Below are 15,293 nucleotides of genomic sequence, written 5' to 3' on the forward strand. Positions count from 1 at the left end.
AAATAGTTGTCCTCGAGACGACTACTCCCAAAGTGGCTGCCACCGAACCGGCCCCTGAGCTCCCCTTGAAAATGTTTATTCCTAGGGGTTCTTTAATTACGGACGACTTCAATGTCGAGAAGGCCTCGTCCAAACTAGACCGAGGTGAATGGGCATCGAGATATATATGCTCTATCACCAAAAATTTCCATAGTTAGAGAGGACTGTAAATGGGGAGATAAGGACGTGGTGATCCCCGGGCCTGAAGACAATATCACTACCCATGTGAAGGGGTATTTAAGTGTTTACACTTATCCCTTCACGATGGGCCTGGTGGATCCTGTCGTTTTAGATTTTGTAAGAGATACAAGGTGTGCCTGGGGCAAATCCACCCGTCTCTTTGGAGGATCGTAATCCTCCTCCGTTATTTTGTGAATAACACCGAGTCCCGTCGATTCACCCTCTACCACCTGCTCCGTTTATATAGTCCCCTAATTTTCTGAGGGGGATTAATCAAGCTCACTCATCAGGCCATCAAGACCCCCTTCTTGAGTGTTGACGAAGATCGAGACCGAGGCTGAACATGATGTCTTTGAGTTATTATTTTTATTGTCTTCCTTATATTATGAGTTGCTATTGATTATTTGGTGTTGGACACTGACTTTCTTCCAACCTTGTCAGAGCTTTTAGCCCAAGATTAGGTTTATAACATAGTGAGTACATGAGGTCAGTTGTACTCATACTATACTCGGCACTTTATGTGCAGATCGAGGTACTTTCGGACGTGGTGATTGCTAGAGTTTGTATTGGTACCAGCTTGTAGAGACTATGAGGTAGCTGTTATGTCATTTGCAAACCTTGTAGTTCCCTTTTGTTTTTTATCATTGTTTATCATTCAGACAGTATTGTATTGAGTATTGACTTGGTATTTTGAGATTCGGTAGTGCTCATGTACTCGTTGACACCAGATCCTTGGGATGGTTATAGATACATTATTGTTGTTCCTTCAGCTATTTTATGATTTTCATCGTTGTTGAGATTTATTTAGTTCCAGTATTGCGATTATTGCTATTATGAAATGGTTAGCTTTCCTAACGAGCAATGTTAGGCGTCGTCACGACTCCGGTGGCAGTTTGGTTCATGGCAAGTTAGTATTAGAGCACTAGGTTTCCTAGGTCTCACGAGTCATGAGCAAGTTTAGTAAAGTCTTACGGATTGGTACGAAGACGCCTGTTCTTATCTTCGAGAGGCTACTGAACTGTTAAGAAACTTCACTTTATTGCATTCTTGTCGTGTGGATTTGTTAATTCAGAAGTCTGAATCTTTACTCTTTAATTCTCTTATAGATAGTAAGGACACATTCAGCTGATCAAGAGCCAGAGCCCATAGAGTCTTGCAGATCAGTACGAAGACGTTTGTACCTATCTTTGAGAGGCTACTGAACTGTTAAGAAACTTCACTTTATTGCATTCTTGTCGTGTGGATTTGTTAATTCCGAAGTCTGAATCTTTACTCTTCAATTCTCTCATAGATAGTGGGGACATATTCAGTTGATCAAGAGCCAGAGCCCCAGACTGTAGCCACTACCAGGGGTAGAGGCTGGGGCGGAGGTAGAGCCAAAGGTAAAGGCAAAGCTCAGCCTAGAGGACATGCAGCAGTACCTGATATTGAAGCTCAGATAGAGCGGTAGGAGTAGACCCCTATTTTGACCGAGCCAGTAGGACTATCTCAAGTCCCGGAGGGGTTCATTGCTACCCCAGTACTTTGAAACTCCCTAGTCCACTTAGCTGGCCTTCTGGAGAATGTGGCACAAGCCGATATATTTTCAGTTGCACTAGCGGTTTCTCAAGCCGAGAGAGTAGCTCAAGCTCCTTCTACTCACACTCTAGAGCAGATATCTCACGAGTATCAAACCCCAGCAGTTCTACCGGTTGGGGCAGTTCAACCTGTTATTGCTACACAGCCTAGAGAGAGATCCACGATGTCAGATGACGGACTGAAATGTTTGGACAGCTTCATCAATTTGTTTCCCATTTTCTTTGGTGGTATAACTTCGGAGGACCCCCAGGATTTCATAGACTGTTGCCATGAGTTATTGCGAAACATGGGTATAGTGGATTCCAATAGAGTTGATTTCGTAGTGTTTCAGATGCATGGCTCTGCCAAGAGGTGGTGGCAAGGTATGTTCGATGCAGACCAGCAAGTTCACCTCCTCTCACTTAGGCCCATTCTCACAACTATTCTTAAAGAAGTCAATTCCCTTCACTCAAAGAAAGGACTTTCATAGTTAGTTTAAGCGCCTTTAGCAAGGTAGCATGACCGTTACTCACTGTGAGACCAGATTTGTAGATTTATCACGTCATGGAGCTATTCTAATCCCTACTGAGAGGGATAGGGTTATAATATGTTTATAGATGGTCTTACATATAGTATTAGGCTATAGATGGCCAGAAAGACTGAGGATGATATTTATTTTACTCGGGTGGTGGAGATCGATAGGAGGATCGATCGCATCAGAGATCAGAGTAGGGAGACGGCCTCTGAAAAAAGGCCTCGTCATGTTGGAGGATTCAGTGGTGCCTTATCTGGAGGCCAAGGTTGGTTTGTGAGGGGCCAGTCTGGAAGACCAGATTATCATTCTCCACCTCCCAATTGAGGAGCTTCAGTATAGTCTTCATTTAGTGCACTCTCAGCTCAAAGATCTTATCGCACTCTATTAGTTTAGGGTTCGCCAATACCGGGCTCTTCTAGTGGTTATTTTAGTTCTTAGGGTCTGATTCAAGCTCCGCACATTCCTAGTTCAAGATTGCTACGAGTTTGGGGAGTTGGGGCATGAGAAGAGGTATTGCCCCCGCTATCTCAGAGGTCACGTGCAGCAGGGAGGTCAGACTATTACTCCAACACCAGTTGCTACACCACCCGCTCAGCCAGCTCGGGATAGAGGTCGTACGGTATAAGGTCATCCTAGAGGGAGAGGTAAGTTAGGTGGTGGACACGCCCGTTGCTATGCCTTTCCCACCAAGCCAGAGGCAGTTGCTTCTGATGCCATAATCACAAGTATTGTTTCTGTGTGCCACAAATATGCTTCAGTGTATTCCCCTTACTCATATGTGTCATCGTATTTTACTTGTTATTTGGATGTGCCTCGTGATTCTTTAGATATGCATGTTCATGTATCTACACTGATGGGTGATTCTATTATAGTGGACCGCATATATCAAGCTTGTGTAGTATACATCTCTTTTGATCTCTTATTTCTTAGTGGACGCTAGCAGCTACCTTGTTGTCTCCAAAGATAGCCGACTTGAACTCAACGATCGCTGCGCTCTAACTCACCTGGATCTGCACATAAAGTGTAGGGTTTAGTATGAGTACAACTGACTCAGTAGTAACAGAAATAACTAAGGAACTCAGCAGTAGTGACGAGCTAAGTAAAACAATCCAATTTTTTATTTTCACAATTTAAAAATAAACAGAAATAAACAGGTAAATTCCATAACTTAGTAAATGCCACAAAGAAATTTAACAGATAAATGCAGCAACAACACAAATAAATACAACCTCACAGCAGTGTCACCCCATCACTCATCATTCGCACTCAGCACTCAACACTCTACGCTCATTGGGAGTGTGTACAGACTCCGGAGGGGCTCCCAAAGCCCAAGCACTAAGTACGGACAACTCACATGTCATCATATCAATACCTGGATCCGCACGATCAACTCATGTGCTACGCGAACAACTCACACGCTATGGTATTAATACCTGGACCCGCACGGTCAACTCATGTGCTACGCGGACAACTCACGTGCTAGTGTATTAATATCCTCACAACCAGGACCTCTGCCTCACTCAATCATGTATCGCATGAATAACTCATGTGCCATCATATCAATACCTGGATATGCACGGTCAACTCATGTGCTACGCGGACAACTCACGCACTATGGTATTAATATCCTCACAACCAGGCCCTCCGCCTCACTCAGTCATGTACCTCTCCAGCCTCACAATGCACCACTAATAAGGGGACACAGCCCACATCAAGTATCACAACATATCAGCAAAATAATAGAGACTGTGGTAAACATGTACAATAATTTCTATGACTAAGTACAAATAATGTCAGCATGAATAAATCCTAAGCATGATCTCTAACATGAAGGCAAACAAGTTCAACAACAAATAAACACATAACCACAGATAATAGCCATTAGGCTTCACAGTCTCACGGGGCAGACCAAGTCTCAATCCCTCATGGTGCACACCCACACGCCCGTCACCTAGCATGGTTTCACCACCAAACAATCACATGATATCAATTTCTCCGGGTTTATACCCTCAAAGTCAGAGCTAAAACTGTTACTTACCTCAACCACGTAAAATCCTACTCTGGGATGCCCTCGTCTCTGGACTCGGTCTCCAAAAGCTCCAAATCTAACTATAATCAGATTAATACCATCAACATGGGCTAAAGAATCGAATTCCAATAGAAAAACTACTTAAATAGGCCAAAAATCCGAAATCGACCAAAACCCAACCCCCGGGCCCACGTCTCGGAATCAGTCAAAAATGGAAGAATGATAATTGTCCTATCCCGAGTCTAACCATATAAATTTTGTTAAAATCGGATTCTGTTTGGTCCCTCAAATCCCTGCCTAAAACTCTCAAAAACTCAAACCCTAACTCCCTCAATTTCACTTTGAAATCATCAATTAAATCCCAAAAACGAAGATGGATTCATAAAATATAACCAAAGCCGAGTAGAGAATACTTACCCTAATTCATATGGTGAAAATCGCCTCCAAAATCGCCCAAATCCGAGCTCCCCAACCTAAAATATGACTGAATGAACAAACCCTAGTTTTATATATTTTTCTGCCAACTATTTTTCGTCGTTTGTCATGCCAACTGATCCCAAAACTCGCTTTTTATGCCTTCAATGGATTCCTTATGAAATTTTAGTTAAGTTAGGCTTTTGAATCACTCAATTTGACCTTATAATGAATGAGATATGTTGGTTTCAATATTTGCAAATAATGCAAATTTTTAAATATGCCGTCAGTGGAAATTTCGTAATTAATCTGAAAAATCTAGCAACCTAATTCTTGGTAAAATGACCATAAAATCCTCATACAATGTCCAAATTTGACGATTCTTTTTGTTACAAGTCCGTAATTATGATACGGATCTAATGCTTCAATCAAAAAAGAAATCGGAGCTCATTTGTTCAATATGATATCATTTATGCTTGAAGAAACGATGTCAAAACATAAGAAAAACGAGCGCAACACAGCCCAAACCTGTCCGAAACTCTCCTGACGCCCTCCAGACCTCAGCCAATAATTTCAACAAGTCATATATCACTACCCGAACTTAGTCGAACATACGGAACACCCAAAACAACACCAAATCAACCTCGAATTCAAGCCTAGTAACTTCTAAACTTCCAACTTTTGTCAATTCAAGCTAATGCTGTATTGTGGTCCGAGCCCGAGCCAAACGGGCCTAAACGGGCCTGGGCTTGAGGCGGGCCGGGCTGAGGCGGTCCCGGGCCAAACGGTCCCAATGTGTGGAATCAGCCCACGGCGGTCCTAAGCCCACATGGTCTCGGGCTAAATGGGGCAGGCCCGCGGACCTAACGGGCTTTTTTCATTTCGGACTATTTTTTTTATCTAAGACATTTTCTTGTAAACTATATATGTATATACTAGTATAAATTGCTTATATATAGCTATATAAATATATATAGTATGTATATATAAGGGTGTATTATGTGTATATATAATTATATATTGCCTTATGTAATATATATTGCCTTATATATATGTATGTATGTATGTATATATATATATATATATATATAGTTTATATGTACTTATATATATATAAATTGCAAAGAAATATTCAAGGGAATGTCTTATATATTTTACTATTACGACATTAACAAAGAATGGCAATATCTTTCTTAGTCTTCCTCCCTCCAATGGAATGAGAACAACAAGGTACTAATACCACCATTAAAAGGAAAAAAACTAAGGAAGATGTGCCAAAATACAAGTTACATGTTAGTCTATATATTATCTCTAACAAATCTCATAAATCCTTGAAGGTCCGGAGGAATTTCCGTTGGTGGTGGTGGAAAAGAAGCTTGTTCATCACCGCTTCCGGGCGAAGCAGCATCCTGCGCAAGTTCCACTAGCATTTCTTCATAAGCTTCATCTATCTCCGGTTGTGATTCTGCAAGTCCAAAATTTCTTCTTTCCGAACGGATCCATTCTCTGAAGAGTACTGATTTTTTCAAGCTCTCCCTCATAGACGCTCTATGATCACCGATTTGAAGCCTCGTTTGACTGAATGCGCTCTCCGATGCCACTGTTGAAGCTTGAACACCTAAAATATCTCGAGTCATCCTTGAAAGAACCGGATAGTGTTTTTGTTTGTCCTTCCACCATTCCAATACATCGAAGGAGTCGTCGGGATTCTCTGATTCAAGTCCCTGCGACAAATAAACTTGAAGCTCATTTAGTTGTGAACTATCACCAAAATTATCACCTTGAGAACCCCTAAACTCCGTCCAAGAACTAATGGCTTTTAGGCCCGCAGTTCTTTTAGATGTTTGCGAACTAGACGAAGTAGGAGTTGGAACATTTGGTCTAGCTTGATCTAAGACAAGTTGATAAGCATTATAAATAGTTTGAGCATTTATTTTAATTGAGGCTTTTGCATCTCCAAGTGTAGCAAATTCCTCAGCTGAAAGTGATAAAGCGTTATAAATTTTTGAATACCAAAAGTGAGGACCTCCTAATTTCATTGTAGGATTTAACAATGCAGCAACACCAAAAATAGGGGGGATAGGGAAAAAATATTTTTTAAACTTAGCTTTCATATAATTAATAGCTTCTTCATAAATTACTCCACCCTCTGAAAATTGAGTAAATAAATCTACAAGTGCTGCAATATAAACTAAACAGTTAGAAATAGTAGGATAATATTGGCCAGATAATTCATTTGTAGCAATATGAAATTGTTCTAAAAAGTCTACAAGCATTTTAACATTACTCCAATCTTGATTTGTAAGGTGCTCATCATCATCATCATCACCATCACCTACACGAGCATTATACGTTGCGCTTATTGGGTTCCTATATTCATATGCAACAACTAAACTTTCATACATGTAATTCCATCTAGTCGGACAAGGTTTAGGAACCTTTCTTTCTCTAAGGCCAAATTCATCACATTTTTTAAAATAGTCTCTAAGTCTACTTCTACGGTTTGAATAAAAAAGCCAATTAAGAGCCATTTTAACCTTTTCAATTTCTACATTTAAAACTTTCATACCAGCACCGACGATTAAATGGTAAATATGACAAATACATCTAACATGAAAAATATTACTAAATGCAGGATTTAGTGTAGTTGTAAGCAAGCCTATAGCATTAGTGTTACTAGAAGCATTATCCATTGAAACCGACATAATTTTATCTCTAATGCAAAAATATCTACAAATATCTGCAACTGTGTTAGCAATAAACTTACCTGTGTGGCGTGAATTAATTATTCTATAAGCAATAATGCGCTTTTGCATTATCCACTCCTCATCTATCCAATGACTTGTAACAGTTAGATAATCACAGTCATTACCACTTCTACCAATATCAGTAGTAATAGCAATGCGACAATCTATATGAGTAAATAAATAGCGCAAATATTGTTCATATTCATGTTTATATTTATAAATATCGCTCTTTACGGTTGCGCGAGACCATCCTTTATAAGTAGGATTAAAAACTCTTCTAATATAATGAACAAAATGAGGGTTAGAAGGAAAACTATAGGGTAAGCACATAACAATAACCATTTTTGCCAATTCTTATTGGGATCATAATATAAAATGCCACCGGTAACAGTGTTAATTCTCGGTTGAACTAGATTTGAACCTGTACTAGGGTTAACCGTACTATCTACACTTGTCCCCTCTTGCGCAGCTTTCATTTGTAAAAATCTAGCTTTATCTCTAGGGTGTTTCAATATGTGTCTAGTTAAACTGTCGTACCGCTACGGTCTCCAGTAAATTTATGAACTAGTTGAGACCCACAAGTGTTACACTTAGCCTTATTTTTTTCTCTTAGTTGAGTAAAAAAATGCCAAACAAGAGATGTTTCGGGCCGTTTAGAAGGTTGTCTATTAAAAGTAGGGGTTACTACAGGAGGGTCAGGCGGGGCATCAGTTGGGTTATTAACAGGACTAGTAGGTGTATCATCTAAATCCGGTTGCGTTTCATCTAAATCATCATTTTCAAAGATAGTTTCATTAGGATAAAGAGCATTCATAACTTCTTCATTTAATTGTTGACCCGATGCAACATCATGGAAAAATTGACTATCGGAAAATTGAAAACAAGGGTTATCACTATCAAGAATAATAGGTGGAGGAGGACGGGTAACAGGTCTGGGTCGGGGAGCCGGGGGAAGAGTAGTAGCTTGGCTACTAGATTCACCAATTTTAGATTTTCCCTTACCCTTACCACCAAAAATATTTTTCAAGAGAAAATGCCATATTAATTATAATTGTACTAAATAAAACTAACAAAACTATAATATTAAAACTTAAGAGTTGGAACGAGTTTACCGAATTGATGAACAACTTCTTGAAAATTGAATATCGTTGAAGACTTGAAGACTTGAATACTTCAATTCACCAACTTCACAATTTTTCACGAAATTGCAATAATAAAGTAAGCAATTATAGAAGAAAATTAGAGAGAGATTGATGAATTTGTGAGTAAAAATGAAAGAATAGGGGGGTATTTATAGTTGAGAATTGGGAAAAAGTGTAATTATAAAAAGTTTGGGGTTAAAGCAAAGTTTGGGGGCCAAATGGCTATTTTTTAAAGTGGCCAATGGATAAATTTTGAAGGCCAACGGCTAGATTTTAAAAATCTGACCGTTGGTCTTTTTTTAAAAAAAAATAAAATAAAATTTTAAAAAATTAGCCGTTGGAGCCCGTTAGGCCCGTTGGCCCGGTTGAACCGGCCCAGGCCCGCTTGTCGATCCCGGGCTTAACGGTCCTGGGCTCACGGGCTAATTGTCTTGAACCGGCCCACCACGGGCTTTTGCACCACTAGAGCCCAAGCCCGGTTGAACCGGCCCGTTAGGCCCGTGGTCCAGGGCCGGGCCCAGGCCACAATACAGCCTTAATTCAAGCCTAATTCTACCACAGACCTCCAAATTATATTCCAGACACACTCCTAAGTCTAAAATTACCCAACGAAGCTAATCGAATCATAAAAATTCAAATTCGGTTACTCATAAGTCAACTTCTAGTTGACTTTTCTAACTTAGCTTTCTAACTAAGAGACTAAGTGATCATTTCACTCCAAAACTACTCCGAACCCAAACCTACCAACTCGATACAACTCAACACAGCTGAACAACACATAAATAAATAGAAATAGGTAAACGGGGCTATAACTCTCAGAACGAATGACTGAGTCGTTACATCCTCCCCCTCTTAGATAATTGTTCGTCCTCGAACGAGTCTAAAAATATACCTGGAGTCTCAAATAGGTGAAACCTTCAGCAATACCTTCTCGTCACATTCAAATCATATGAACTCATCTCGCGGTCACATTATACTCATCACATATGCATCCAACCACCATTTCCACTAATAGGGACACTACCGGACATATAGGTCGACAAGCACACACTCACACAATCAATACCTCAGTGCTCAATATACAGTCAAAACCCGGCCTCAAGTCCTCCAGACTGGCCCAACATCAACACACAGAAATCACATCCCGCACCTCATCTAGAGAATCACAATCTGTCGATGCACAACAGATACTGAGCGCTCATGTGCGCATACGAATGCGTGGATAGAATTCAAAGAGTTACACTTCAAGCTGAATCAATACTGCACGATAAGAATTCAAGAAGGTGAAGTTTTCCTAAAGGTTATGTAGCCTCTCCAAGATAAGTATAGACGTCTCGGTACCGATCCGCAAGACTCTACTAAACCCGCCCATGACTCGTGAGACCTATGGAACCTAGGCTCTGATACCAACTTGTCATGACCCAAAATTTAACCATGGTCGTGATGGTGTCTATCGTGTTACAAGGCGCCTACTAAACCGATTATAAGAAATTAATAAAGCATTTCAACATTTAAAATTTTCATGAACTAAATCAACTCTAAATATAATATAGAAAAATATGGAAACAAGCCCCAAACATCGGGGTGCCACTAATTCATGAGCGTTTAAAAGTATAAACTATGATATATAAATTGTCTAACTGTCCAAAAGAAGAAATGACAAGAAGAGTAACAAGATCCTGTGGACGCTAGCAGCTACCTTGCTGTCTCCAAAGATAGTCAGCCTGAACTCAATGCGGACAACTCACGCGCTATGGTATTAATACCTAGACCCGTACGGTCAACTCACGTACTATGCGGACAATTCACGCGCTATGGTATTAATATCCTCACAACCAGGCCCACTGCCTCACTCAATCATGTACCACACAGACAACTTACGTTCCATCATATCAAAACCTGGATCCACATGGTCAACCCACGTGCTACGCGGACAACTCACGCGCTATGATATCAATACCTGGACCTGCACGGTCAACTCACGCGCTATGGTATTAATATCCTCACAACCAGGCCCTCGACCTCACTCAGTCAGGTACCTCTCCAGCCTCACAATGCACCACCAATAAGAGGACACATCCCAAATCAAGTATCACAATATATCAGCAAAATAATAGAGATTGTGGTAAACATGTACAATAATTTCTATGACTGAGTACAAATAATGTCAGCATGAATAAAGCCTAAGCATGATCTCTAACATGAAAGCAAACAAGTTCAATAAGTAAACACACAACCACAGATAATAGCCATTAGGCCTCACAGCCTCACGGGACGAACCAAGTCTCAATCCCTCACGGTTCACACCCACACGCTCGTCCCCTAGTATGGGTATCACCACCAAACAATCACATGATATCAATTTCTTCAGGTTTATACCCTCAAAGTCAGAGTTAAAATTGTTACTTACCTCAATCGCATAAAATCCTACGCCGAGATGTCGTCGTCTCTAGACTCAGTATCCAAAAGCTCTAAATCTAACCATAATAAGATTAATACCAACAACATGGGCTAAAGAACCAACAGAAAAACTACATAAATAGGCCAAAAATCTGAAATCGGCCAAAACCCTACCCACAGGCCCACGTCTCGGAATCAGTCAAAAATGGAAGAATAATAATCGTCGTCCTCTCCCGAGTCTAACCATATAAAATTCATTAAGATCGGACTCCGTTTAGTCCCTCAAATTCCTACCTAAAACTCTCCAAAACTCAAGCCCTAACTCCCTCAATTTCACTTTGAAATCATCAATTAAATCCTAAAAATGAAGATGGATTTATGAAATATAACCAAAACCAAGTAGAGAAAACGTACCCCAATTCATATGATAAAAATCGCCTCCAAATTCACCCAAATCCGAGCTCCCCAACTCAAAATATGATCAAATGAACAAACCCTAGTTTTATATATTTTTCTACCAGCTATTCTGCCATGTTTCTTGTGCCAAACTATCCCCGAAACTCACTTTTTATGCCTCCAATAGATTCTATGTGAAATTCTAGTCAAGTTAGGCTTTTGAGCCCAATTCCCTCTTCATGTATGGTTACCTGATGCCATGGAGGGGCCTACTCCCATTTCGGCTCTTATACATGCTGCTACTATGGTAGCGGCGGGAATTTTTCTTGTAGCTCGGCTTCTTCCTCTTTTCAGAGTTATACCTTACATAATGTATTTGATCTCGGTTATAGGAATAATAACAGTATTATTAGGAGCTACTTTAGCTCTTGCTCAAAAAGACATTAAGAGAGGTTTAGCCTATTCCACAATGTCTCAATTGGGTTATATGATGTTAGCTCTTGGTATGGGGTCTTATCGAAGCGCTTTATTTCATTTGATTACTCATGCTTATTCCAAAGCATTATTATTTTTAGGATCCGGATCCATTATTCATTCAATGGAAACTATTGTTGATCACTCAATTTGATCTTATAATGAATGAGATATGTTGGTTTTAATATTTGCAAATAGTGCAGATTTTTAAATACGCCATCAGTGGAAATTTCGTAATTAATTTAAAAAATCTAGCAACCTAATTCGTAGTAAATGACTATAAAATCCTTGTACGATGTCCAAATTTGACGTGTCTTTTTGCTACGGGTCCGTAATTATGATACGGATCTAATGCTTCAATCAAAAAAGAAATCGGAGCTTATTTGTTCGATATGATATTATTTATACTTGAAGAAATGACGTCGAAACATAAGAAAAACGAGCGCAACACGACCCAAACCTATCGAAAACTCACCCGAAGACCTCAGAACCTCAGTCAATAATTCCAACAAATCATATATCACTACCCGAACTTAGTCGAACCTCCGGAACACCGAAAACAGCATCAAAACACCAAATCAACCTCGAATTCAAGCCTAATAACTTCTAAACTTTCAGCTTTTGCCAATTCAAGCCTAATTCTACTACGGACCTTCAAATTATATTCTGGACACACTCCTAAGTCTAAAATCACCCAACGAAGCTAATCGAATCATAAAAATCCAAAGCCAAATTCGTTTACTCATAAGTCAACTTCCGATTGACTTTTCTAACATAGCTTTCTAACTAAGAGATTAAGTAATAATTTCACTCCAAACCTACTCCGAACCCAAACCTACCAACTCGATACAACTCAACACAACTGAATAAAGAAATAGAAATAGGAAAAATGGGGCTATAACTCTCAGAACGACTGACTGGGTCGTTACAACCTAATTACCTAATAAGTGGGTAAAGATTGAAATTTCCCACCCCCACCCCACGTGGCAGCAAGCCACTTTCCAAACAAGTGACTCTTAGTCACCTTTGGTTAAGTGGCAACCAAAAATATTGATTTCTAAGACACATCATTCTAGGATTTGAATAAAAGCAACACATTTCATTCTCAAACATTAATATTTCTAATACCAAAAGAACACTACAATCAGGTGTGAGAGTTAGCACATTAGTAACGTGATTCCTTAGCAATTTCCTACAAATTCCCACAAAAACATTATAACATGATTCCTTCAACCAAAATCCAACGAGATTTCTTAGCACGTCAGTAATGTGAGATTTTGCGACTAAGGGAGTACAGTGTAACCTTTTCCAAGAATATCATACAGATTTTTCCTACTCTAGGTATGTTAAGGCTATCCCTTCATTCCTTTTGGCATGATCCATATGATACAAACGAAACGAGCAAATGCACAACTTCCATAAATAACTCTATTCATAAAAATACTAGAGATGCTTATGTTCTTGATTCTCCATGTGTCATATTATTCTATCATCTGTTCATGGGTCTCAAAAATACGTAAGTTGGTAAAGTTTATTTTATGATATTAATCAGAGGCATAATGGTCTTATGACGTACCGAAAGATTTTATTAACATATTCCATATGCATTTTAGGCATTTATACATGCACATTGACTCATGACCAGATGGCGTTATATATATGTATATGGGATATGGGAAAGGATATTATATACACATCATTACCTTATCAGCCAGTATACGTTGATGATTTTGCCCACAGTGGTCGAGATGATATGACGGGATGCTCTCAGAGGCTTGATGATGTTATGAACATATACACCTATGCACGACATGACATTCATACGCATATGCATGACACTATAATTATTTCATGATTTACAGAGTTATCCAAACTTACATGTTGAGTCATTTACTCTATATTTTTTTTCATGCCTGTTATGTACTTATTTATGTGCCTTACATACTTGGTACATTATTCGTACTGATATCTTTTTTGCCTGGGGATGCTGCATTGCATGCCTGCAGGCCCCGATAGACAGGTCGAGAGCCCTCCAAGTAGGCTATCAGCTCAGGGGAAGATGTTGGTGCGCTCCATTTGCTTCGGAGTTGCTTGGTTGGTTAGTATGATTTAGACGTGTATTGTTTGGTATGGCGGGACTCTATTCCGAACTTTATGAAAATTATGTATTCTTAGAGGCTTGTAGACAGATGTCATGTATGTAGAAGATTGTATGGCCTTGTTGGCCTATATTCAGTGTACGAGTGGTTATTTTGGTCTTATAGGCCCGTATGTCTTATGTATAAGTTGGTATAACATGTTGTATTCTACTTATCTCACGGCAGCCTTCCGGCTCAGTTATCTATGATAGTACGTCATGAAAAGATACGTTATGTTGGTACGCAGTTGAGTAAGGTACCGGGTGCCCTTCGCGACCCATCGGTTTGGGTCGTGACAAAATTGAAGAAACGGTTACAGGAATTTTTTGATAAGGGTTTCATCAGGCCTAGTGTGTCACCTTGGGGTATACCGGTACTATTCATGAAGAACAAAGATGATTCTATGAGGAAGCGCATTGACTATAGGCAGTTGAACAAGGTTACTATCAAGAAGAAGTACCCAGTATAGCGTATTAATAATTTATTTGATCAGCTTCTGGGTGCAAAAGTATTCTCGAAGATTTATTTGAGGTCAGGGTACCATCAGTTGAAGATCAGGGCTTCAGATATTCAGAATACGGCTTTCAGGACCCAATATTGTCAATATGAATTTCTAGTGATGTCTTTTTGGTTGACCAATGCCCCAGCAACTTTTATGCACCTGATGAACAGCATGTTATAGCCTTATATGGATTCCTTCGACATAGTTTTCAATGATAATATATTGGTGTATTCTCACGGTCGGGAGAATCATCAGCAACATTTGAGGATCGTGCTCCATATTTGAGAGAGAAGAAGTTTTATGCTAAATTCTCTAAGTGCGAGTTTTCGCTAGACTCGATGGTATTTTTGGCTCATGTGGTATCCAGTGAGAGGGATTAAGGTGGATCCGAAGAAAGTTGAGGTAGTTAAGAGTTAGCCGAGACTGTCTACTACTATAGTGATCTAGAGTTTCCTAGGGTTGGCTGAGTATTATCGCCATTTTATCGAGGGATTTTCATCTATAGCAGCCCTATTTACTAGATTGACGCAAAAAAGTGACCCATTCAGGTGGTATGATGAGTGTGAGGAGAGCTTTCAGTAGCTGAAGACTGCCTTGACTACAGCTCCAATTTTGATTTTGGCTTCAGAATCTGGTTCTTATACAGTATATTGTGATGTTTCACGGATTGGCATTGGGTATGTGTTGATGCATGAGGGGAGAGTGATTGCTTATGGTTCACGTCAATTGAAGCCCCATGG

The sequence above is a fragment of the Nicotiana sylvestris genome, chromosome 10 (genome assembly GCF_000393655.2).
Source record: "Nicotiana sylvestris chromosome 10, ASM39365v2, whole genome shotgun sequence".
NCBI lineage: Eukaryota > Viridiplantae > Streptophyta > Magnoliopsida > Solanales > Solanaceae > Nicotiana > Nicotiana sylvestris.